The sequence below is a fragment of the Podarcis erhardii genome, assembly GCF_964252035.2.
Source record: "Podarcis erhardii genome assembly, chromosome: 9".
In the NCBI taxonomy this organism is placed as follows: Eukaryota; Metazoa; Chordata; class Lepidosauria; order Squamata; family Lacertidae; genus Podarcis; species Podarcis erhardii.
Window position 1 is genome coordinate 73860256 of NC_138512.1, and position 23650 is coordinate 73883905.

Consider the following 23650-nt stretch of genomic DNA (forward strand, 5'->3'; position numbering starts at 1 on the left):
CTCTCTAGAGCATCATTTAAGCAGGAATTCCAATTACGGGCGGACTGTTTCAACCCATAAATGGATTTGTGTAGGCGCCAGACCTGGTTTGGCTTGTCTCCTTCAAAACCCGGTGGTGGTGTCATATAGACTTCCTCCTGTAAGTCTGCGTTTAAATAAGCCACATTGACATCAAAATGAAACAGCTTATTTCCCTTCTTAGCTGAAGAGGCTAAAAGCATTCTTAGTGACTCCGATCTTGAAGTAGGGGCATAGATTTGAGAATAGTGAACACCTTTGCGCTGCGAAAACCCTTTTGCAACTAGTCGGGCTTTATACTGCAACTCTTCAGTAGTTGTGGGCTTTAAACGATATACCCATCGACAACCTACAGCTTGTTGCCCTTTCGGAAGCTCTGTACTTGTAAACACACCGAGAGACTTCATTGAAGCCATCTCTTTTTCCATTGCTTCCTGCCACTTTGCGGCTTCTGAGCTTGGAAGCTGTTGTACTTCCATATAGCTATCTGGCTCACACTGTGCCATATTTACGTATACACTTGTCACCTTAAACCGCTCTGGCGGCTTGCCCTTTGTGGCACGGTTTGACCTGCGCAATTGTTCCTCTTGTGCCCCCTCTGACCGTTGGCTGTCAGAATCTGTCTCAGACTTTACGTCTGGATGCGCCCCTAGGGATAAAGACCTCCGTTTAGATACCTCCCTTGGGCTTGGTGTTGCAGGCGACCTGCTTCGCTTTTGCTGTCTGCTAGGCCTACTGACTGGCGATGTTGGAACACTCCTAGATTCTGGCTTTTCTACCTTAGGAGAAGAACCTTGTGCCTGGTCAGAATCTGCATCTGAACCATGTGCACCATCCCCTTCTGGCTCACTACTCTCTGGACTTTCATTCTCAGCATGAATGCCTAAATCATCTCTCAAAATGTCAGGGTTACCGTGTAAGTGAGTCCATCCGGATTGCTCACAAAATTCAGCGCTCCTACTGAGGACCACTCTTGTAGTATCCCCATTTGGGTTCACGAATCTCCAAGATTTGGCGTGTGGTTCGTACCCACAAAAGATGAGTTTCCTAGCCCTTGGACCTCCCTTTTTCCTTAACGCTTTTGGGATAAGTACATAGGCTGGACATCCAAACACCCGAAAGTAATTAATTTTGGGCTTCTTCCCATATAAAGCAAAATAAGGGGTAGTGCCAATTACAGAATTATATACTCGGTTCAGAATATGAGTAGCTGCCTGCCAGGCTTCCGCCCAGTAACTTTGAGGGAGTTTAGCATCAAACAACATAGAGTTTGCCAACTCTTGCAGAACCCTGTTTTTACGTTCGGCCATGCCTCCTTCTTGGGGGGAATAAGGTGTAGACAGACGATGCTTAATTCCCTTTTTCATAAAGAAATTCTGCAACACAGACCCGGTAAATTCTGACCCTCTGTCTGTCTGAAAAGCAAGTACTTTAGTACCGAATTCAAGTTCTACTGCATGAACCCAATTTTTAACTGTTTCTGCAGTATCTGCTTTTGTTTTGAGAGGAAAAAACCATGTAACCTTTGTTTTGTCATCCGAGAGACACAGTGCATACCTCGAACCTCCCATGCTAGCAACAGGCATTGGGCCACATAGGTCCATATGCACAAGTTGGAATACTTTGTCAGATTTCCTATCTGAACTGGGATAGCTGCATCTATGAACCTTCGCCCTTTTGCATGCAGTACAATCCAAATACTTAGTACATTTGTTCATTTTGCACCCTTCTGATAGTTCAGGTTGCCTTTTAACATACTGAAAATTAATATGTCCCAGACGGCGGTGCCATAAATGAACACAAGAATTATGGGTAGGCGTGTTCACACAACCAGCATGAACCTGTTCAACTTCATCTGGACTTGTCTCAAAATAATATAACCCATTTCTGCATTCCACCTGCAAAAGAGATACGTTATTCTTTGAAATAGTGCAAACCCCATTTTCAAACACAGTTTTAAAACCAACTCTATCAAGTTCTGACACAGACAAAATACACCCCTTCATTCCCTTTAGCACGTAGGCATCAATTTCTGTTTGCAAACAATTCAAGAACACTGTGCCTACGGTCTCTAAGGAACGTTTAGTTGAATCTGCCATTGTCACAACTTTAGGGGTTTGCAAATGTCTGCAATTCTGCAAACGGACACTAGATGGCGCCACCAGGTGGTGAGATGCACCACTGTCGATCAACCAGCGTAGATTGCTGCCTTGGCCACGCCCTTGCATCAACGCCATTGCTGAAGCCATTTGCTGTGTGCTGTGGGAGTAGCCACGACCTCCTCCTCTTCTTCGACGTCCCCTGGAACTCCTTGTCTGGTAACTAGGGGTAACGGCCTTGGTGCTGTCTTGACCAGGTTCACGTGTGCAATTCCTGATTAGATGGGAAGGGGAACCACAGCGAAAACAGTGTCTAGCTGCAAAAGCATTTACTGTGTGCTCAAACTCAGCATCAACACTCTTAGGCACAGCATAACTCCCCTTTGAAGACAAACCTCTTTCTCTTTGCCTTTTATCTTGCCAATTTTTCCCATTGAGTCGCGTAAACGGGACAGAAAAACTTTCCTGGGACTCTGCCATCCTCCCTGGGGCTTAGGAACGATACTCACACACCTGTAGACCGTCTCCCAGCTGCTGAGGTGGCTCCTTGTGGAATAAGACGTCTTCCAGCGAGTACAAACTGCTCAGTGCCTGTTTAAAACTTTTCTAGGCACGTTGCAGGACTCAAGCTGCTTTGAAGGCTTTCGTTGTCGGCAACCGCTTCTGACTTCGCTCCAGTCCTTGCATAAATCACTCTGAACTGCACTCCTTAGCTCCTTCTTGACGTACAAACATCCATAACCTGTCCCATTAAACTTTAATTAGTTTAATGCTAAGTAAATGTCCAGTGCGCTTCCATCGTCACAAGTCCCATTACAGCAGAGCATTTCGCGCAGCAGTTTAAGAAGGGCAGGAGAGGCAGTATTTCTTTTCAAAGAGGAGTCTTGGAGCAAGCGGTTTGGAACTCAAAGAAAGGTTTATTTACAAAAACAAAAAAACCCCGGCGACGAACCACACATATCAGCAAACACACCCAAAAGGGGAGAAGGGGAAAAAGGGAACAAACACATGGGAGACTGACTATTTATACAAACTCATGTTCCTGGAAGCCTAATGACCTCCAGCTGCTCAGTGATTAGAGCGTTTCTGCTACCTTTTAACCCTTTGATAGCAACAGTTAACAGCATCAGTGACTACAGTATCATATGAGCACTGATCCAGAGCACATTTTCTACAGTGTTTATATATATTTACTTACATGTAAGATTGGTTATGTATTTTAGTTGTATATATTGTATTATGCATTTTATTTTATACAGACGCAGGTTTCATCGCATGTATATTGTAATTTCAGCTGGTTAAGAAATTGAACCGCATCCCTCTCATATTAATTCTTACAAGTCTGGCTGATGAAAAATTGATCAAGATTGGCTGATGAAGCATTGAACGAAACAGATTGGTTATCCGGAAACTCTGTTCTGGCGATATTGAACTTTTGAATTATTCTACCACAACTGGTGAAAAAGATTTAGAGATTTAAAGATTTAAAGATTTAAAGATTTAGTTATAATTTCTGATCATTTTTGTTCATCTATAAATAGTGTTTAGTGCCATTGTTATTGGCCATCGTGTTGTGTTATTTTGTTCAGCATGTCTATATTGCAACACGGGGGTCTATTTACGGCTTATTTTCTTAAAGGCAATCCATTGTCATATTTTGTTGGGATTTTATACTAGCTGATTGGTTCTTATTTCCTGTGTATATCTCTTTTATTATTATTATTTGTACAGGCACATTTCGCAACTACCTGCCACAACATAACAGTTCTCCCCAGTGTGCTAGATTCTGTATTATGCTTCTTTCTGGGGTTGGAGGTGGGTGTCTTACAGTCTATTAGAGACTGATCAAAGTTGTAAGATCTTAAATTTATAGTAGAGGACGTTTATGTGGCAGCAGACAGCAGAGGAGAAAGAAACAATAGTAACTAAGGTCAATTTTGTCAGATTTTAGAGTAATTAAAGGGGAGAAAGTTGACTTGATGAAAAGGCTATTCCTGGCAAAGGAGTCACACAGCAGAATATAAAATAGGAAAAGAAGAGAGAAGTAAAGGACAGCAAGAAGACGACTGTGGTAAGAGCAATAAGAAGCTAAGCTGTCACTGGTGAGGAAAGATCTGTGAGTATAAAGATTAGAAACTTCATGCATATATAGAGAAAGCACAAAGACTAATGCAGAGGGTGATTCCTCTAGCTTTGGAGCCACAGTTGTAGACCCTTTTAGACTACATTTCTCATACACTAAGCTGTCAAAAATCGTACAAATGATTAGTTATCACATTGACTATGATCATTTAGACACCAATCACGTTTTGCCCAGGTCAAACACAGATCCCAGTAGTGTCAATGATTCACTCCTAAAATGCACCGCATAGCAATATTTCCTTGTCCTGAAAAAGATTATATTCTGCACTGCTTGAATCATATTCTAGAAACTCCAAAGTGTCTCATCATGATTTCTATACCTCAGGCCACTCACAATAGGCCCCCCTCCCCCACAACCTCTATGGGGAAATATTAGGGCTGCCACAGTAATAATATGTCAGCAATTCTGCTATAAACTCAAGTCTGAAGCAGAGTTGTAAAAATTTGCTTCGGGCAGAAACTTGGCCTGCAAGTATCAGCCCCAAAGAGAAGCTGTACATGTTTTCAACACATATTTATTTGGTGTTTATGTTAAAGGAGTTTGAAAGAGAAAGAACAAAATAATAACGCTTATGTACTTTCTTTACTTGATCACTGTGGTTGGAAATAAACCCAAACTCTCCTTTCTTACTTGTCTATGTGATATACACTACTATACTTCCAAGTTTGAAAGCTATAAATGAATGAGTTTGTGGGTGCCAGACACCCTAAATTCCTGGGTCTAAAAGGTGTTAGTCAGTGCTTGGAGTGTTAAAACTGGGTATGCAGACCCAATGTGTATTAAACCAGAGCCATGTATATCAAACTGTGTGCTAGACAATGTTAATCTCCTAGAACAGGCATGTGTTAAGAGCTAATTAAGTTAGGCTGAATGTTGAATAGATCAGTTTGGAGTGGTACAATGTAGAAGTAAGTAGCAGGCTGGAGAGAGAAGATGGTGGCTGTTGTCTGTTAGGATCCAGAGCTGCACCTAGTGATGTGAAATTCTCAAGAATAATCTTTTGGAGAATATTCTCGAGAATATTCTTGATTAATGAGAATATTAGAGAATTTTCATTTAAAATAGAGTATTCATTTTAATGCATTGAAAATGATATAATTAGTTAATACACATGTTTATTCATGGGTAAACATGTTCAGATGGCAACCAAAAACTGTACAGATACTTTTATTCAATAGCGCAATGCAGCGAATTCACATTCTTTGCTTCACATTCACTATATGGCCAAGGGTACAGAACTGCTAAGAATAAGGTCACACCAAAATAGGTGGGGGGAGGCTATTACATATATAGTGGTACCTCAGGTTACATACGCTTCAGTTTAAAGACTCCACTAACCCAGAAATAGTGCTTCAGGTTAAGGACTTTGCTTCAGGATGAGAACAGAAATCGGGCTCCAGCGGCACGGCAGCAGCAGGAGGCCCCATTAGCTAAAGTGGTGCTTCAGGTTAAGAACAGTTTCAGGTTAAGTACGGACCTCCGGAATGAATTAAGTACTTAACCCGAGGTACCACTGTAAAGGAAAGGGTGGGCGAGCCTTTAGACCAGGCATAGGCAAACTCAGCCCTCCAGATGTTTTTGGCCTACAATTCCCATCATCCCTGAGGTGCCACTGTAGTTGAAATACATACGAATTCAAATGTTCATCAAATTAAATGAATAGCATTTTTAAAACTAAAAAAATAATAAGATATGTTTTCTGTAGCTCACATTTCAGAACTGCCAATGGTGAATGACACAAAGCCCAGTAATGTAACTGTATCAAAAAAAAAAAAATTATTCATTACTTACACTGGCAATATCACAGCTTGACTTATTATTTACTAGATTTTTTAAATGTGGGTTGTAAAACTGGTTCTTACATTAGAATTTACAGTTTGTGGAGAATATTCTCCGGAGAATTTTCTAGCAAAGAATTTTCACGAGAATATTCTCAATCTCAACAATATTCTCCAGAGAATATTCTCACCTCACATTACTAGCTGCACCTATCAAAAAGGCAAGTTCCTCTTGGACTATAATGCTGGGAATCCCTCCACTGCAGGCTTAGGTTGTATATATGTGTAAAAAAACCATATATCATCAAGACGCCACAGGCTCTGCTGTGCCTCATTTTCCAAATGGAAACATGGTCTCTGGGTAAAGCACACCAGAACCCCTGGAATCTTGCACGGCTCAGAGATTGGGGTGGCATGTAACAGTATATACACATGTAAGAACTTTGAACCTAAGTAAAGCTATGGAATCAACAGCCCTGCACACCTTGTATAATCAGATATTTGGTACAAGATTCAACTTCTAAGGCATCTTCACTTTATTCCCCCCCCCCCCGTTGTTAAAGCAACTAAGCTGCTTCCAAAACTAAGCTGCTCTCAGCTTTGTTTCACAAACGGTCCAGTGTGGGGTAAACTTTTCAAAGGTTTCAATGTCCACTCTGTTCAGGTAACATCTATGAAAGCATGAATAGGAAAGCAGCAATGGATAATAGATAAATGCACAACAATAGTCAATGGTACTTTTATTAGAATTGCTAGAGTGTGAGGGGAGGTAAAATTAGCAGTGCGAGTGGCGCTGTGGGTAAAACCTCAGTGCCCAGGACTTGCTGATCGTAAGGTCAGCGGTTCGAATCCCCGTGGCGGGGTGAGCTCCCGTCGTTCGGTCCCAGCTCCTGCCCACCTAGCAGTTCGAAAGCACCCCTAAGTGCAAGTAGATAAATAGGTACCGCTTTATAGCGGGAAGGTAAATGGCGTTTCCGTGTGTGGCACTGGTGCTGGCTCACCAGTGCAGCTTCGTCACACTGGCCACGTGACCCGGAAGTGTCTTCGGACGGCGCCGGCTCCCGGCCTCTTGAGCGAGATGAGCGCGCAACCATATAGTCGGTCATGACTGGCCCGTACGGGCAGGGGTACCTTTACCTTTACCTTTAGTTAACACATTAAAAACTGCTAAGGTTTTTAAAAGTTCCCACTTTTCACATCAACGCCATAAAATCCTTGGAGGGTAAGAAGTAGCTCAGTCAGCACTAGAGCTTGACCAAATGTTTGCAACTTGAGGATAATTAACACCTTTAGTTCAAGCATCTAGAGAACCAGTCACATGGTGCCTGAAAAGTCTCCTCACTGCTGTCCCAAATCTACTCCATTGCCTGAACTTGGTAACCTACTATGTGTATGTGCTTTTGGGGAGCATTTTATTTTATTTTTAGAGCTGATCCTTCAGTTGAAAGGGTTCAGAAATTTTCCTGTAAAATGCCACTATTCCAAGGTTCTCCCTATCCTACCAATCTATCAGCTGCATTCTGCAGTAGCTGCAGCCTTCAGAATGTTTTCAAGGGCAGCCCCTCATAAAGCACATTATAGTAGTCTAAGGTGGAGTTACTACAGCATGGACAACTGAGGCAAGGCTACCCCAGTCCAGGAATGACCGCACCTGGCAAATCAGCCTAAGATAGGCAATGTAACTTGCAGCCATAGATGCTACATGAAACTTCAGTGACAAATTAGAATCTAGGGATACTGTCAAACTATGATTGTGATTTCAGGGGAAGTGCAATCTCTCCCCATCCCAACTGAGATGAAATGGATAGAGCTGCATTTCATCACCATACTGGTGGAACTATGCTCCAAATGCCCAATGACAGCTCCCAATGGTTTCATAAATATATTAAATAGAATAAGAGACAGAAGAGACTCTTTTTCGGGACCTTACAACTCAAAAGACACAGGGCCAAACAACAATCTCCTAGTTCTACTTTCCGGTGACATCCCTGCAGCTAGGAACAGAACCACTGTAATATAATGCACTCTGAGAAACCTTGGTCAATGGTGTCAACAGCCACAGAGAGGTCAAGGGGAACCATGCCCTCCCATGTCTCTCACCAAATACAGGCCATTAGTCAGGGCAAGCAAAGCTGTGTCAGTGCTAAGATTCCGGAATGATTTGGGTCTAGAAAAATTGCTTCCTCCAGCCATACCTGCACCCAGCCAGCCTCCACTCTTGCCCAAAAAGGGAATATTAGATACCGGGCAGTATTTTCCAAAAACCTCATAATACAGGGGTGCACCACTTCCACGTTCAATGCACTGGGAATAACTACCCCCCATAACAAGGCAGTGACCACTCATCCTGTTAATCCCTTCCTACTAAATTTTATCAACCATAATGGGCAGGAATCAAGAGGACACCTAGCCAACCTCACTGCCACAAGCCACCTACATGGTCTAACATGCCCGTAGTTGCCCAAAACCTATGGCAGTTGCCAAAAAAACCCAGCAGTTGCAATGGTGTTCTGCATATGCTGGTGAGCATTTACATAGCTGTCCAAGGCAATGCAGCCAAAAGTCAGCATAGGCTTACTAAAAATCATTGATGCCACAATGTAAGACTTCTGAATAGGTCTTTATATGCTGCATGGTAAATCATCAAAATAACTATATACATTCCCTCCCAATGGATTAATAATAATAATAAATTTTTATTTGTACCCCACCCTACCCAGCCAGATTTGGGCTCAGAGCAGCTAACATCATATAAATAATACAATATGCGTAAAAACAAGCAATCAATTGATTAAAATGCATCCCAAAATTAATTCAAATCAATTAAAATTAAAGTTAAAACTGGACAAATGACAATCCTCAGGTTAAAATTGAAAGCAGTTAATACTCGCCAGTAACAGATACCACAAAAAAATCAAGAGAAAGTTTCTGCCACCCCCAGCCCCTTTATAGGAAGTTTTTAGATGCTTATTTTCCCAAAACAGAAAAACAAAGAAAGAAGTGAGTCTCAAAAAGGTGAAGGATCATTTATTTCCTCTACCCAACATGACAACAATATGTCTTCCTCAAGAGTAATTGTTACATGCTATTATGTTCACAAATTCACTTTTCCAAAGTTCTAGTTTATTCTGGATGTTTGTTAGAGAATGTACGGTAAGAGAAACTGCATTATGATAAATATCCTGTGTGAATGAGAACACCAAAAGGACCTTTTCGAAGCAGAAGAATATGTGACTATTGCCCCCGAAAGAAGACATTTTGCTGACAATAATGTATTTGAATACATTTTGGTCCAAGCACAAGTTTAAGTTCACCTGTTTGTTTGTTTGTTTGTTTGTTTGTTTGTTTGTTTGTTTCCTGGCAATTTTGATGGTATCTTTCTTCTCTTTCTACTGATATTTTACAATGCTCCTTCAGGACAACTTGGGTGAGGGAGTGAAGTGCATTGTCACAATAATAATATCCCTTTCTTTGTGTAACCTGACAGAACGTGTTGGCGTGTGTTAACAAAATAAAATAGGTGTCTTTTAAAATCTGCTGTCCATAAAATACTGCTCAATAGAGGCTACATGAACTATGATGCTAATCAGTGCTTTTTTTCTTTAAAAATATCAACGCCAGCATAGTCAGTGGTCGGAGGTGATAGGAGCTGTAGTCTAGCAACACGCGGAGGGCCGAACATTCCCCACACCTGCCTTCAGTACTTTACACACTCCAAAATCAATACTTACAAAGCAACTGCAATTCCACACCACAGCTGCTTGGCTTTCCTCATAAAGCACTAAAGAGCATCTTTACAAAATGGGTTATATTATCATTATTATTTATTAAATTTCTATACCATCATCCAAATATATTACCCTGCAGCTCCTCCCTTCACCAGATATAGTAGTGCTAATAAGCACTTATTAGCCATGCTGCAGGCATAAGTTTAATAGGAATCTGCCCTCTCCCATGTTAATATTTGCCCGTGTGCACATTAATATGTGCTCGCTCATGAGTGCTCTATGTGCACAGAGAGGATCAACACCTTCAGCCAGTAAGATGCTACAGATTTAAATTATGTTTTCTAGGATTCACACCCCTCCCACAATTTAGTTCAGTGTGTGAAAAGGCTTAAAAGTACATGTTCACATTCTTTCTACTTATGTCCACCAATAATGATGCATCTGCTCTATAATGATTTGCATATTGTTGTGACAAGTAGTAAGTCTACCCCATGCTGATTTCAATTTGACTGATAGCTATCCTGTGTGTTTAAAAGAAAACAAAATTTTACATCTATTTTATATCTGTTGGCTTAGGAACTTAATTTATCTTTAATTGTTATTTTTATGTTTTCTTCAGCAACAGCAAGTTCTTCCCTTACATTTATTAATGCCCTTACATGATGTTATCTTCTTCACTTACAAAAGAACAGTATACTTTTTTTCTCACAAACAAATATTAATGAATGCAGCATTAATATGGAAAATAGAAGCTCATGAAAACAGCGCCAGGAATGAGGTTTACTGGGTGATTTTCATTCAGTCACTTATCTCTCTGCCTAATCTACTTCAGAGAATTGTTATGAGAATAAAGAAGGGTGGGAAAGAATCAGAAATACTGCCTTGAACTCCTTGAAGGAAAGATGAGATATAAACACAATGTGTTTTTGCTATTAACAGTAATAAATTCTCACGCAGAATAGAACTGAGTTGAAAGTGAGGAACTATCTGCACAGAACAAAATCTACTTCCACAATCTGTGATACATGCTTTCCCCAGAAAGAAAACAGTCAGCAACTTCACCAAGATGTTACAAAAGGCACTCTCCACTGTTGAATAAGAAGCAGAAAAAACTAAGATAGCCTTTTCAATCACCATCACAATCCAAAAGTACCATAACCAGGAATGATAGCAATAACTCCAGTATATTTAGCTGGCAACACAATTCAGGTTTCACTTCCAAAGTGTGCTATTGATAGAAACTGCCACATTAGGGTAAGTTTTAACTATTTACACTAGTAGTTTTAATTTGGCTTCCATTCTCAAGCTTATAAAATCGAAATGTCAGGACTCTGATATGGAAAATATTATTTCCATCACTATGTATGCAGCATTTGGAAAGAAAAAGAAATACAGTGGAACCTCGACCTATGTACGCCTCGTCTCACAGATGTTCCAAGTTGCGTCCACAGCAAACCCAGAAGTAAACATGCGCGGAAGCAGCTTCTGCAATCTGCATGTGCACAGGAACGACGGCCACGGAATGCGCATATGCAGAAGCGCGCTACTGCCGAATGCACACACTCACAAGACGCCTCTTCTAGCATCCTGTTTCGACCAGCGGACAGACCTCCGGAACGCATTAAGTCCGTAACTATAGGTTCCACTGTAGTGATTATTCTCTACTACACTCTTACATTTTAAGCACTCACCTGGCCACCACTGGTAACCAGGTATTCCATGTAAGTTAAGGCTTATCCACACTTAACCTTTAGCCCTGCTCTTTCCATGCACAGGTTTGCACTTTAACGCTTGTTCTTCAAGCGGTTTTCTCCCTCCCCGCCAAGCTTCCCCCTCAAAAAATCCGCTTTTTAGTGCTCAATTGGAGCAAATGTAAATTCAGGTTTTCCGCAGTTTGATATATGCCCCAATTGAGATTTAAAGAGAGGGTTTTCGCGGAGAACACTCTGGAGGGGGTGAAAGGGGGTGCTCAGACATGGAGCTTTAAATCGTGGGCAAAGCATGGAATAGAACACTCTGCTTCATTGTCCCAATTGGTTTCCTCAGTGGTTACAAAAAGTGGCTTCACTTTCTCCACAATCAGTACAGAAGCTGCCAGGGCTGGTGAAGCAGAGTGCTCTATGTCCACTTCACCAGCCTGATCTGTGCAACTGCCACCAGGCCTGACTCCAGCCATGCGCATTATATTTGTCAAGAATAGCTTTAGGTGGGCCCAGAGCCACTTTGGTCAAATGGTGGCAGAAATGGCTACAGTCGACTGGAAGCCACTCCCCTGAAATGCAAAATATGGGACAGGGGAAGAACCCCTTTCTGTTCCACCACCTGGTAAGGAAAGGACAAGAGGACAGCAGCAATAAAGGCAATGCAGTGGATTGGAGGATACCTATAAGCTGGGGGTGGGGGGGAAACCCACCTGCCTCTCTTATGTGTAGAAAGGAGGCAAACAACATTCAGTAAAACAAGTGTTGAAGAAACTGATTGTGAAAAGATTTACGGCATATTCAAAAGATAAATTTAACTGCTGTTTTACTTAAATATCTCACACTTTGCACTGTACAAGAAATATAGCACTGGCAACAGTGCTGACATTTTGTTCCTATAACCAACGGGTTATTTTTGCTTCACGGTTAAATAAAAAATGTCAGTAGAAAAAAAAGGAATATATCACTTATATTTGATTTTTGTTTTTAAAATGCTATCATATCTTCATAACAGCAGATGTTTTAATCACTGCATACCAAATATATTGGGTTTTCAAAACACTATACAGTTCTGAAAAGTAGTTCTTCCAATACATTATCTTTCTCTGGAGTAGAGTATTGATTAGTATAAAATAATAAAAGTATTTCTGGATATACCACATTTGTGTCAGAGTCCTCCTAGTCATACAGAACCTATCAAAAACAGCAGACATAAATCAGATTATATAGGTATAAGAAACAGAAATAGAAATGGTAAGATGATTCATAACAATCAATAGAAGCTGGTGGAAATACCCTTCCCCATACACAAATGTGAATGCTGGAGCAATTTGGGGGCCATGTCATAATGCCAGGCTTCAAAGCATCTTCATTATACTTGTCCATACTTATTAACATTTTAATGCTAGGCAACTAAGTTTGGAATCCTATGAAACTGAAATGTTAAAACTTAAATTTCAAAGTTAGAATAACATGTACAATGCTTGGAAGCAATGTACAACATTGTATCAATTCACAGACACACTGGATAATCCAGAAAAGATTCCTGCCCCATGGACTGAAAATGTATGGCAAATCATCCCAACCCAAAGGCATGCCTTTTTTCCTGCAGAAACCAGAGTAACACAGTTGTGGAAACAGTTAGTTTCATCCATTTTTAAGAGTCACATTAATTTGTTGTGCACATCAGCAAGTATTGATGTATTTAGTTACACACTCAAGCCATCTTTATATACATAATATTTCAGACGAACCAGTTTTTCAGACTACTGTTTTGTTAAACTGTACAATTATTGTGGAAAAGTCTATAAGCTCAAGTCAAAGAACTAAAAAAAACTCAGCAGGAGGTTAAAAAAAAGCACATTCAAACGAATTTTGAGCAGAGCACCTCAAATGTACATTACCAGACTTGCAATTTTTAGCATACAAGAGCTCTCCTAAATCAGGCCAAAGGCCCCCTAGTACAACATTGTACCAGATGCCTATGGAAGGTCCACAAGAAGAACATGACTGCAACAGCACTATCCCCACTTGTGATTCTTAGCACTTGGTACTCTGTGCCTCCAAAACTGGCTATGTACCAATTTGACAGGTTCTGAAAAAGGAGACTAAGAACAAAAGCAGGAGGGAGGAAATGTTGGCCTCATGGACAAATGCAGTCTGCTGTGTACACCACAGCCCACAGTCTCTCCTCCATGGCAGTACCACACTTCCCTTTCAAGAGCCACTGCTTTCCCATCCCTTGCCATTCCTGACAAAGTGTGCTTTGTCAGGAGTGTGCTTTGTCAGGAGCTACTTCTTCAAGGCACCCCATGTACCTTAAATCAATCGCTCCTAAAGCTTCCCTTGCCCTTCATTCTTCTGTCAGGAAAGGAAATGGCAGCAAAATATGGAAATTGTGGAGCCAAAAGCTGAACAAAATGAGACAACGGAGATAGACAAGGGAAAAGTGATGGACAGTTAGCAGAGAACAGGGTGACAGGGAGAGAGACAACAAGCAGGATGGCCAAGGAAATGTGATATGAGAGAGCATGTGATGATCTCTCACTAGATCATGCCTCCCTCTGGTTTTCTTTCTCAAGAAAGTAGTAGTATGGTCACAATGATGTGAAACAGAGAGCTGGAAGATAGTGGCTCTGGCCTCACCCACTGCTGTTTTCAATCCCAGCCACACAAAAAAAGCAGAAAACAGATGTGTTACAAAATCTAAGGAAATTTTGCCACCAATGTATCTCAAATCTCTTTTAGAGTTTAGAGATTTAGTACAGGGCAATGTCCTTGCAACTTCTGTACACTGAAGGAAGTAGTAAGATGAATCTTCTTCCACAATAGTGTTTTTCTGGCCCACATAGAACCTGGCAACCTTTTCCTCTTTCAATGTGGCTTTAGCAACAGTAAAGCTTATAATAAAAACTGCAAACACTATCCTTAATTACTCACAGTTTAAGATTAGAAAAACTGGAATTTAAAAAAATCGCTGCCCAATTGATTTCTTCCACCTCAACTACAGATTAAGTACTTAGAAGATCTCAGTGAGGAAAATTTCTTTGGGACATGTAATCCTTTAACAATTTCTTGCCTAGCTGACTGATTGTCAGCCAACCAAAGAACAAGCTTTGTGCATTTAAGCTGTCAGGAGAATACCTGGGCATGCTTCCACCACCATTACACTTCAATGTCATTTTGTGATTTGGTGGACTGAGGAGAATTATTAGGCTGGAGGTAGCCTGTATTCTTGCATGAATACTTGGGGTATGGAAAAATTCAGGCTGGAATTGACTGAACGTAGTAGACAATGCAAATGAGCCCAGACTGTTTCTAGAGCACCAAAACGCGAGAATGCAACCCCCATAACATATACACACACACTATTAAACACAGGTTTTAATGTTCACAAAAAATAGGGAAACGTGGGTATAACAAAGCATAAATGTACTTTAGTTTACAGCAGAGAACCTTTATTTCACTTATTATTCTTATTTATTTGATTTATATACCACCCTTTATCCAAAGATCCCAGGGCGGTGTACAACATTAAGAACATAATTAACACAGTATAATAATAAAAAATAATACAAAGCTTAATACTACACAGCATAATGATAAAATAATAATAACTGTTCCCCCCAAAAAACACATTTAACAAGCCATAGATTATTTAATGGCCAAAGGCCTGAGTAAATATAAATGTTTTTGCTTGGTGCCTAAAGGCATGTAGTGATGGTACCAGACAAGACTCTCTGAGGAAAGCATTCCACAGATGAGGAGCCATGACAAAAGGCCTGTTCTCATGCTATCACCCTCCAAACCGCTCAGGGAGGGGACATAGAGAAGGGCCTCAGATGGCAAGCACAGAGTCTGGGTCGGTTCATATGGGGAGACGGCGGTTCTTAATGTTCTGCAGGCCTGAGCAGGGTAATGAATCTAAGGCTATGTACACTTTATAGCTTTTAAACTCATTCAAAGCGCACTTTCCCCTCTCAAAGAATTCTGGGCAATGTAGTTTAACCTTCACAGAGTTACAATGCCCAGCAACCTTTAACAAACTACAGCATCCATAATTCTTTGAGGGGATAAAATGTGCTTCAAATGTGCTTTAAATGTATAGTGTGTACGGAGCCTAAATAAACTACTAACTCCACCCATTCTCAAATTTGTGGTACTTTAATATGGAACATCACTGGGTTAAATAATTCCCTCCAGCTACAAGCAGTAACTAATTATCACAAGCCCAATTGTTCTCTACAAGTTAAGAAGCCCTTAGGGACAGGTAAGGTCAAAAGGAAGAGCCTGTTCAGAAAACTTTAGGAATCAAGTTGGCCTGGTGTGGCCAACGTGGAGCTCAGTCAGCAAATCCTCCTTCCCTCTTCAATTAGTCCTTAATAAGTGCAATCCTTTGCATGTCTTAACCCCACTAAGTTCAATGGAACTCACTCTCAGGTAAGTGTATACAAGATTGTAGCCCAAAGAATAAATAAGTGCTTAATGAGCTGACCCCTCTAATGTCTAGACCCACATTCTAAACACAACACCACACTGATTTGACACAGTATATAATTCATCAAAATCTTTTCACCTTTAAAAAGGAGAGAGAATAGCTATATCTAATATTACACAAACACAAACACAAACACAAACACAAACACACACACACACACACACACACTATAGATCAGAGGTAGCCAATATGGTACACTTCAGATGTTGTGGATAATAATAATAATTTATTACTTGTACCCCACCTATCTGACTGGGTTGCCCCAGCCACTCTGGACAGCTTCCAAAAGAATATAAAGAACACACAATACATCAGAAATTAAAAGCTTCCCAATACAGGACTGCCTAAAAGTGAGGTAGTTGTTTATTTCCTTGACATCTGACGGGAGGGCATTCCACAGGGTGGACACCACTACCCAGAAGGTCCTCTGCCTGGTTCCCTGTAACTTCACTTCCCACAATGAGGGAACCGCCAAGAAGGCCCTCAGAGCAGGAGCTCAGTGTCCGGGCTGAACGATGGGTGGAAAAGAACCTTCAGGTAGACAGAGCCGAAGCTATTTAGGACTATAGCTCCAGAGCATGGTTTGCACCTGCTCCTGGATTCCTTCATTCATTTTATTTGTATTCCACTTTTCCACACACAAAATCATGCTTACAACAAAGAAAACAGGAATACGTTTCAAACAAACGCTATGGAAACAATTTCATAATAACATAGCAAAACAAAAGCAAGTATAATAATATACAAAAAGCAACATTTCAATACTATAAATGTAACAAGTTTACTTAAACACCATGCAGCATCCAACAGCAAAAGTAACAAGAGTGTTTCACTGTTTCAACTTAGTCCTAGAAACACAACTCCCATAATGTTGCTCACAATCTCTCTCCTGCAAACACTTGCAAGGCTTTCAAGAGCAAGGAATGGGTAGCTGGAAACACCACTTCTATGCATAGCGGTCAACCTTCCCTTTTTTTACGGGAAATTCCCTTATTCCAGCACCGTTTCCCGCTGCTATCCCGGATTGTTAGATATCCTGTAGACTGTCCCCGGGACAGGTGAGGCTGCTGATCCCTTATTTTCGAGGCCGCTGATCCCTTATTTTCAAATCTGAAAGTTGACAGCTATGCTTCTATGATGTTGCTCTCTCTCAACCCATCAGCCATTAGTAAGGGACAGTGGGTGTTTGAACCCATTTGGGTAGCCAATAGGGTATCCCTTTGTTGGTTATGTCCTCTCTGAAGTTATTTTCTGGGCTCTGGGGAACTAAATGGAAGGATCAGATCCACATATTGTATGAGCTAAAGTTTAGTTTCAGAAAGCAGTGATGATCATTATGCCTAAGCTGAAGCCTGGAGAAGCAGAAAAGATACCGTTGAATCATTCTTGAATGCATGTACTGTATCATTTTTTCCTACCATGCAAACTTTGAGACAAGCACAGCAATGGGCCCTATATCATCCTTTGAAGATGGGTGTCTGGATGGTTGACAGTTCTCTGACCGCAGCACCCAAGGGACCCCTAGACGAGGACATTCTGGGTATTCCCTGTTCTAATTAACAACAAGAAAAGGGAGAAAAATTATCTCTGTGACCAACTGGAGCTTATGCTGGAACAACACAGTTTTTTTGTTTAATTGGGAATGAAATATTACTTTTATTCAATTTTATATTTGGGTACCTTTTGATTTTACATGTTTCCTCATCAGAGTTTAGGAATTATCTGTGTCTGTTTGATTAATCTAGGAAGCAGCTATTCAAGGGGGTGGGAATCTCCTATTATAAGCTCTGGGGTGAAGAGGGGGATCAAGATATGAACTGGGCACTCAGTATTGTGGTGAGAGACATCTTCCCCTGTCATCTGGTAATTGCCCAGGTGTTTGCCTTTATAGTATATTGTTTTTATTTTACCCAACATTTTCATTGCAGTTTAGAAATAAAAACCTTTGTTTGGAGCAATTAGTTTGAGACAGTTAGAAACCAGGTGGTTTGAAGGCTTTTTTGTCCAGGCCTGGACAGACTTTGCAACTTACTTTTGATAAGGAAAGCTGAAAGATTAAAGGATGAAAGGGAGGGAAGAGAAACAAAGAAGGCACAGGATCTTGGTGAAAGTCATAAATTAATTGAGTAGTTTTTAATGAGTTATTCAAGAGTATAACAAGAGACAGAAGTAATCAGAGTTTGGGGAAAGATTTTAAATGAGAGAGGTCTTTATACTGAGAAACATACAAAGAAGAGTTACCTACCCCTGACCTTGCTTAGCTTTCAAGCCTTATTTCTCTTCCTTTACTCTGTGCACTGTCCCTCCGCCCTTGCCCAACAGAATCTTTCCTAAATGCTCAAGGTATACTGGCATGGGGTTTTGAGGAGATGGAGTGTAAGCTTTTTGCATTTTGCTTTTAGCCCATTTTCTTGGCCAAGTTTGTCTTCTTGCTAAGAGGAGACCTCTTTCAAGACAAGGTTCACAGGGAGTAGATTTTTCTTTAGCTCTTTCTCCTCTATTTTTCCTTTTAATTAATTAATTAATTAATTAATTAATTAATTTCTCTTTCTTTCGTTTCTTTTTTTCTTTTTCTTTTCTTTTTTTTTGGCTCAAGGATTCCCCAGCTAGAGCCAGTGGACCTCATTCCAACAATTTGCCTAGATGTGGACCTCTTGAACATTTCATACAACCAATGGGAGGAATAAGGATTTAATTTGGGGTTGCAGTGATTAACCTAACTTCATATTCACATTATATACAAGGCACTTTCATTGGGAGATGTACACAGTTAACATTAAGATTCAAATATTTCTATTTGAAACTGTGAAAACTTCCTAGGAACAGCTGAAAAAGCATGCTAATGGTAGCAGACAGCAAGTTCAAATGGGTGATGCACAACCAGCTAGCAAACCCTTCTGAATCAGTGGAGAAAATAACAGCTTGTTTGCAGTGGAGCAGGACACACATGCAATTCTTCTACAAAGCGAGAAACAAAAACAGGACAAAATTCATCCCCAGCTTGTTTCTGTTTGGGCACAAAGGAAGCTGTGTCTGTGCTTATGATTCTGGCTAATCAACTCCAGCAGAATTCTAAGTGTCTGAAATGTACATTTAATGTGATTATCAAGGCACCATCAAGATTAGAAAATTAAATCCCACATCCTCAACACATCTTGGTGAGATGAACATACGAGTAAAGATGTGTATGATTACACTATTAACACAGCCATTCTAACCAAAACAGGGGACTTATGGGAATTTCAACATCATTGGGGGCAGGCTTGGGCTACAGATCAGGCCACTGTACAGTGGTCAACAGCCCAAATCCGCAAGAAGGACAGCTGCCTACCTAGTCATCACCCAGAACACCAGCTGTAGTTATCCAGGTTCAGCACTCCTTGGAGGCAATCACCTGTCATATTAATCTCCCCACAATGCAGCTGGGTCCCTGACAGTGTCGCTCTAGGACACACTACCAGGTGTACAGAAACCTTTTGGGGGAATTTAATTGGCAGGAACAGAAGCAGTGCTGGCCAGCTAGATGAGTTTTAAAAAAACAAACAAAAAAACCCCTGCTGCTATACCCACCTGACACTACCAAGATAAGGGGAGGGTTCTGCTACCACTGAGGATCCCATCAAATCTAGCCCTGCCCCAGATGCAACTCATTGTACCCCATTAATCACATATTTTCTAAACTGACCTACTGCATAGCAGTGCTATAGATAGTATTTTATAGAGTAGTCACACCAACACAGAGACATATCTTTTAAGTGAATGCAATGAAAACCAATGTATTGGTTGTACACTGCCACAGTGAGTTTCACATTACAAGTTCCACATTATGTTTGAATACACTATACATCAATATTGCCTTACTAGTTTAAGGACATGCATGTGTACAGCTAATAGTCTTCCTATTTCAACCTTGTAAGATCATAGAATCATAAGCTTGTAGAGTTGGAAGGTACCGTGGGGGTCATCTAGTCCAACCCCCTGCAATGCAGGACTCTTTTGCCCAACATGAGGCTTGAACCCACAACCCTGAGATTAAGAGCCTCATCATGCTCTATCAACTTAGCTATCCAGAGTATATTGACATCAATCCACTTTGTCCTACAGTTTCTCACAAAATTGCATATATATTTCAGGGATTTGTAACAAACTTGACTCAACCACATCAGTGACACTACTGATGTCATATTTCTCATTTAACAATATTCCCCCTCTGCAAGGACACTCAAAATAAGAGTCATAACTCTGCCTTAAGAGTTCTGGCCCTGAAAGAACATTGAAATTTCATTCACATGGCCACCAACAGATGAAAAAGTCTCAATTCTAAAACCACTCACATGCATAATAGGTTCTTACCAAACTGAACATGTCAGTTAAGTTTTAATTTAGGGTTTTAATTTGTACATCTTGAGATGCCTTCACTAACAGTTGCTCACCATGTTTTACAAAGATAAAACTTGCTCTGTTTAAATATATTTTAAATATAATTGCAACATTAGACAAACCATTTTAAATTAAACACTTGGACAAGTAGCCATGATTATATACTTATTTAGTTTTTAATTATGATATTATTTATAGAATTTTGTTTTTATCAATGACGAAATGCCCATTTTATGCTCTTCCAACTAAGGAAATAAACATGATTTTTATAAAGCAGTTTTAAAAAATAGTGTAATGAATACGACCTATTCAGAATACACAATTAAGAACCCTGCCAATAATTTTGACAAGTTAACAGAATATAACATCTCTAAGGAAATATGTGCCAGCAGTTACACACAAACCCGCACAATGCTGATTGTAGTATTTTGGAAATGTCAAAGTTCCAGAGTACAGGCTCAGGTTGACAAAGTACATAATAAACTTCTTCATTCAATAGGCAAACTCAAAATGAAAATTTACGTGTAATATATTATCTAACAACACAGTTGAAAATGTCACAGTACTGCTGACAATATATTTGCTACGGGAAGGGCGAAATGGCAACACTCCCATGATACATATTAGAAGACACATAACCCAGCAGCTAAAATATGAACTGCAAGTTTAATGCCATCACCCTTTTCCAGCTGTGATAAGTCAAAGGTACACTGAACCATCCGAGAAACAGCTGCCTACTAATTGTAGAGGTTTTAAAATCAAGCATCTTTTTTCTGCCCACTCCTCAACACTGTCATTTCACACAGAAGTCAACACAAACTCAACACGCAAAGTCTAACACAGTTCAGATAATACTCTGCCAACATAATGCTCACAAGTAAACACAATTACTTCCCATCCCAAAACCTCTGTTTATTAGATTGATTGGAGAGGAAGATACTCAAACCAATTGGGTATATATAACTCTATACCGTAATAACTATACTAAGTTATAAATTCATGTCATTTCATCATTTTCAACAAATGCCTTGGCGGGACCAGAGACCTTCTCAGGCTCAGATACAAAGCAGGTTGCCTGAAGTTGCTCAGAAGCTTAAAGAGGCCTAAAGGCAGCAAACCGCTGGCTTATCTTTTTCAACTATACTCTCTCTATTTCCTTTTTCCCAGTGGCATCTTACTGAGACAATTAAAAGCAGGAGGAGACTTTGTAATTTAGAGGCCGCCCAGTGACGAGTTTAAACGCATACACTGAACCATAAAACCGATGCCCAGAGAAAAGAAAATGTGGTATAAAGGACCGGCTAATATGAAAGGGGCACAAGGAAGCATCCCTTCCCTAGGAATAGGAGGAAAGAAGATATTTCTCTCTCTCTCTAATTCAGACACACACACACAAACCCAAAAAAGCTCCTCTGGTCCTCTCCCCCCCTCTCCTTTTATACCCACACATATACAGTACACACACTGCAGAAAAATGACCACTTATTCAGAACAGGGGGAGGGGGGCAGGAGGGATGGATTCTCTGCCTGATTCTCTCCCAAGCGCGCACACAGAGAGACGCATGTGAGAAAGAAGAAGAAGAAAGGGAAAGGAAGGAAAGAGGGGAAAAGGCGGTGGAAGGGGGGGGGGAATAAACACACACACACACACACACATATACACACACACACAATGTGCATGTATGTGGTTCCCTCTCTCAGAGGCAGGAATTTTAAATCCTGCACATAGACATGCATTTTGATGGAGGTGGGGGGGGGTTGGGTTTGGTAAGTGAGCGCTGTGACAGCCAGGCTGGCAAGAGAGAAAGAGCGTGAACACAAAGGAGGAAGGATGGAGGGAGGAAGGGAGGGATGCAGGAAGGGATGAAGGAAGGGATGCTAAGGTAAGGATGGGGAGGGGGTGAAAGGTGGCAGATGGGAGGCGAGGGGGGGGTAAGGAGGGAGTCGAGGTGGGGGGGGCGGGAAGGAAAAGAGGGAGAGAGAGAGAGAGAGAGAGACGGGAGAAGGAGGGATGGGAGGATGAAAGGAGACAGACGGGAGGATGAAAGGCAGCAGCAGCAGCAGGAGAGGAGGAGGGAGGGATGCAGGGGAGGCTGCTGAGCCCCGGCCTCACCTCCGCTCGGTGCGTGGTGGGAGAGCCGCCTCGTTCGCCTCCTCGCGCCGGGCTTGTGGCGCCCAACGAGCGAGCGAGCGGGCTGCGCTGCCTCGCGAGGGCTCCCCGGGCTCCCCTCACGCACGCCAGAGAGCGCGACTGGCGGCGGCGGCCAAGGCGGTCCCCGCCTCCCTCCTCCTCCTCCTCCTCCCTCCCCGTCCTCCGCCCGGCCTTTCTCTCCCGCTCGGGCCCGCCTCCGCCTCCCTCCTCCGGCGGCGGTGAGGGAAGGGCCGGCGACGCGCAGCAGCCGAAGGTTCCGCCAGCGCGCCTGCGCCGCCGGGGGAATAACGGCAGGTGGCGCCCGCTGAGGAGACGTGTGCAGGGGGGGGGCACTCGCACTGCCGGCTCGCGAGCGTTGGGGGGGGGCGGGGTTCGTGCTTGTTACCTGAGGGAACGGGCGAGCGGGGCCCGGCCAGAGGCCAGTGCGCAGGTGCCGCCGCCGCCGCCGCCTGTGGGGATGGCAACGGCGTTGCTAAGCGCTCGCGGCGGCCACGCGCCGCCCGTTACAAAGCGCGCGGGGGGGGGGGGCGTGAGGCGGAGGACCGGCCTGTGGGGCCTCGGGAAGAGAGAGAGAGAGGGATAAGGGTGTGAGGGAGGGCAAGTGGGTGTAAAGGGGGAGGGGTGTGAGGGAGAGCAAGTGGGTGGGGAGGGTGGGGTGTGAAGGAGAGCAAGTGGGTGGGGAGGGTGGGGTGTGAAGGGGGGAGGGGTGTGAAGGAGAGCAAGTGGGTGGGGAGGGTGGGGTGTGAAGGGGGGAGGGGTGTGAAGGAGAGCAAGTGGGTGGGGAGGGTGGGGTGTGAAGGGGGGAGGGGTGTGAAGGAGAGCAAGTGGGTGGGGGAGGGTTAGTGGTGTAAAGGGGGGAGGGGTGTGAAGGAGAGCAAGTGGGGGGAGGGTTAATGGTGTAAAGGGGGTGTGTGTGAAGGAGAGCAAGTGGGTGGGGAGGGTGGGGTGTAAAGGGGGAGGGGTGTGAGGGAGAGCAAGTGGGTGGGGAGGGTGGGGTGTAAAGGGGGAGGGGTGTGAAGGAGAGCAAGTGGGTGGGGAGGGTGGGGTGTAAAGGGGTAGGGTTACAGGGGGGAGGGGGTGTAAAGGCAGAGGGGGAGGGTGTGAGGGAGGGCAAGTGGGTGGGGGAGGGTTAGTGGTGTAAAGGGGGGAGGGGT

At 42.4% G+C, this 23650-nt stretch overlaps 1 protein-coding gene across 3 annotated transcripts in view; it reads right to left on the bottom strand.

The window, feature by feature from the left end:
- The window catches only part of CTNNA2 (catenin alpha 2), a 536832-nt gene extending 513879 nt beyond the window's left edge, over positions 1-22953 (bottom strand). Inside the window, exon 1 of one of the 3 annotated variants that reach the window (XM_081876762.1) lies at positions 22882-22953. The gene's annotated coding sequence lies outside the window, so the exon portion shown is untranslated. Of the gene's footprint in view, positions 1-22457; positions 22724-22881 lie in introns of those variants that run through there. The other 2 variants (XM_081876760.1, XM_081876761.1) reach the window with 2 other exon arrangements.
- Positions 22954-23650: the final 697 nt, after the last annotated feature.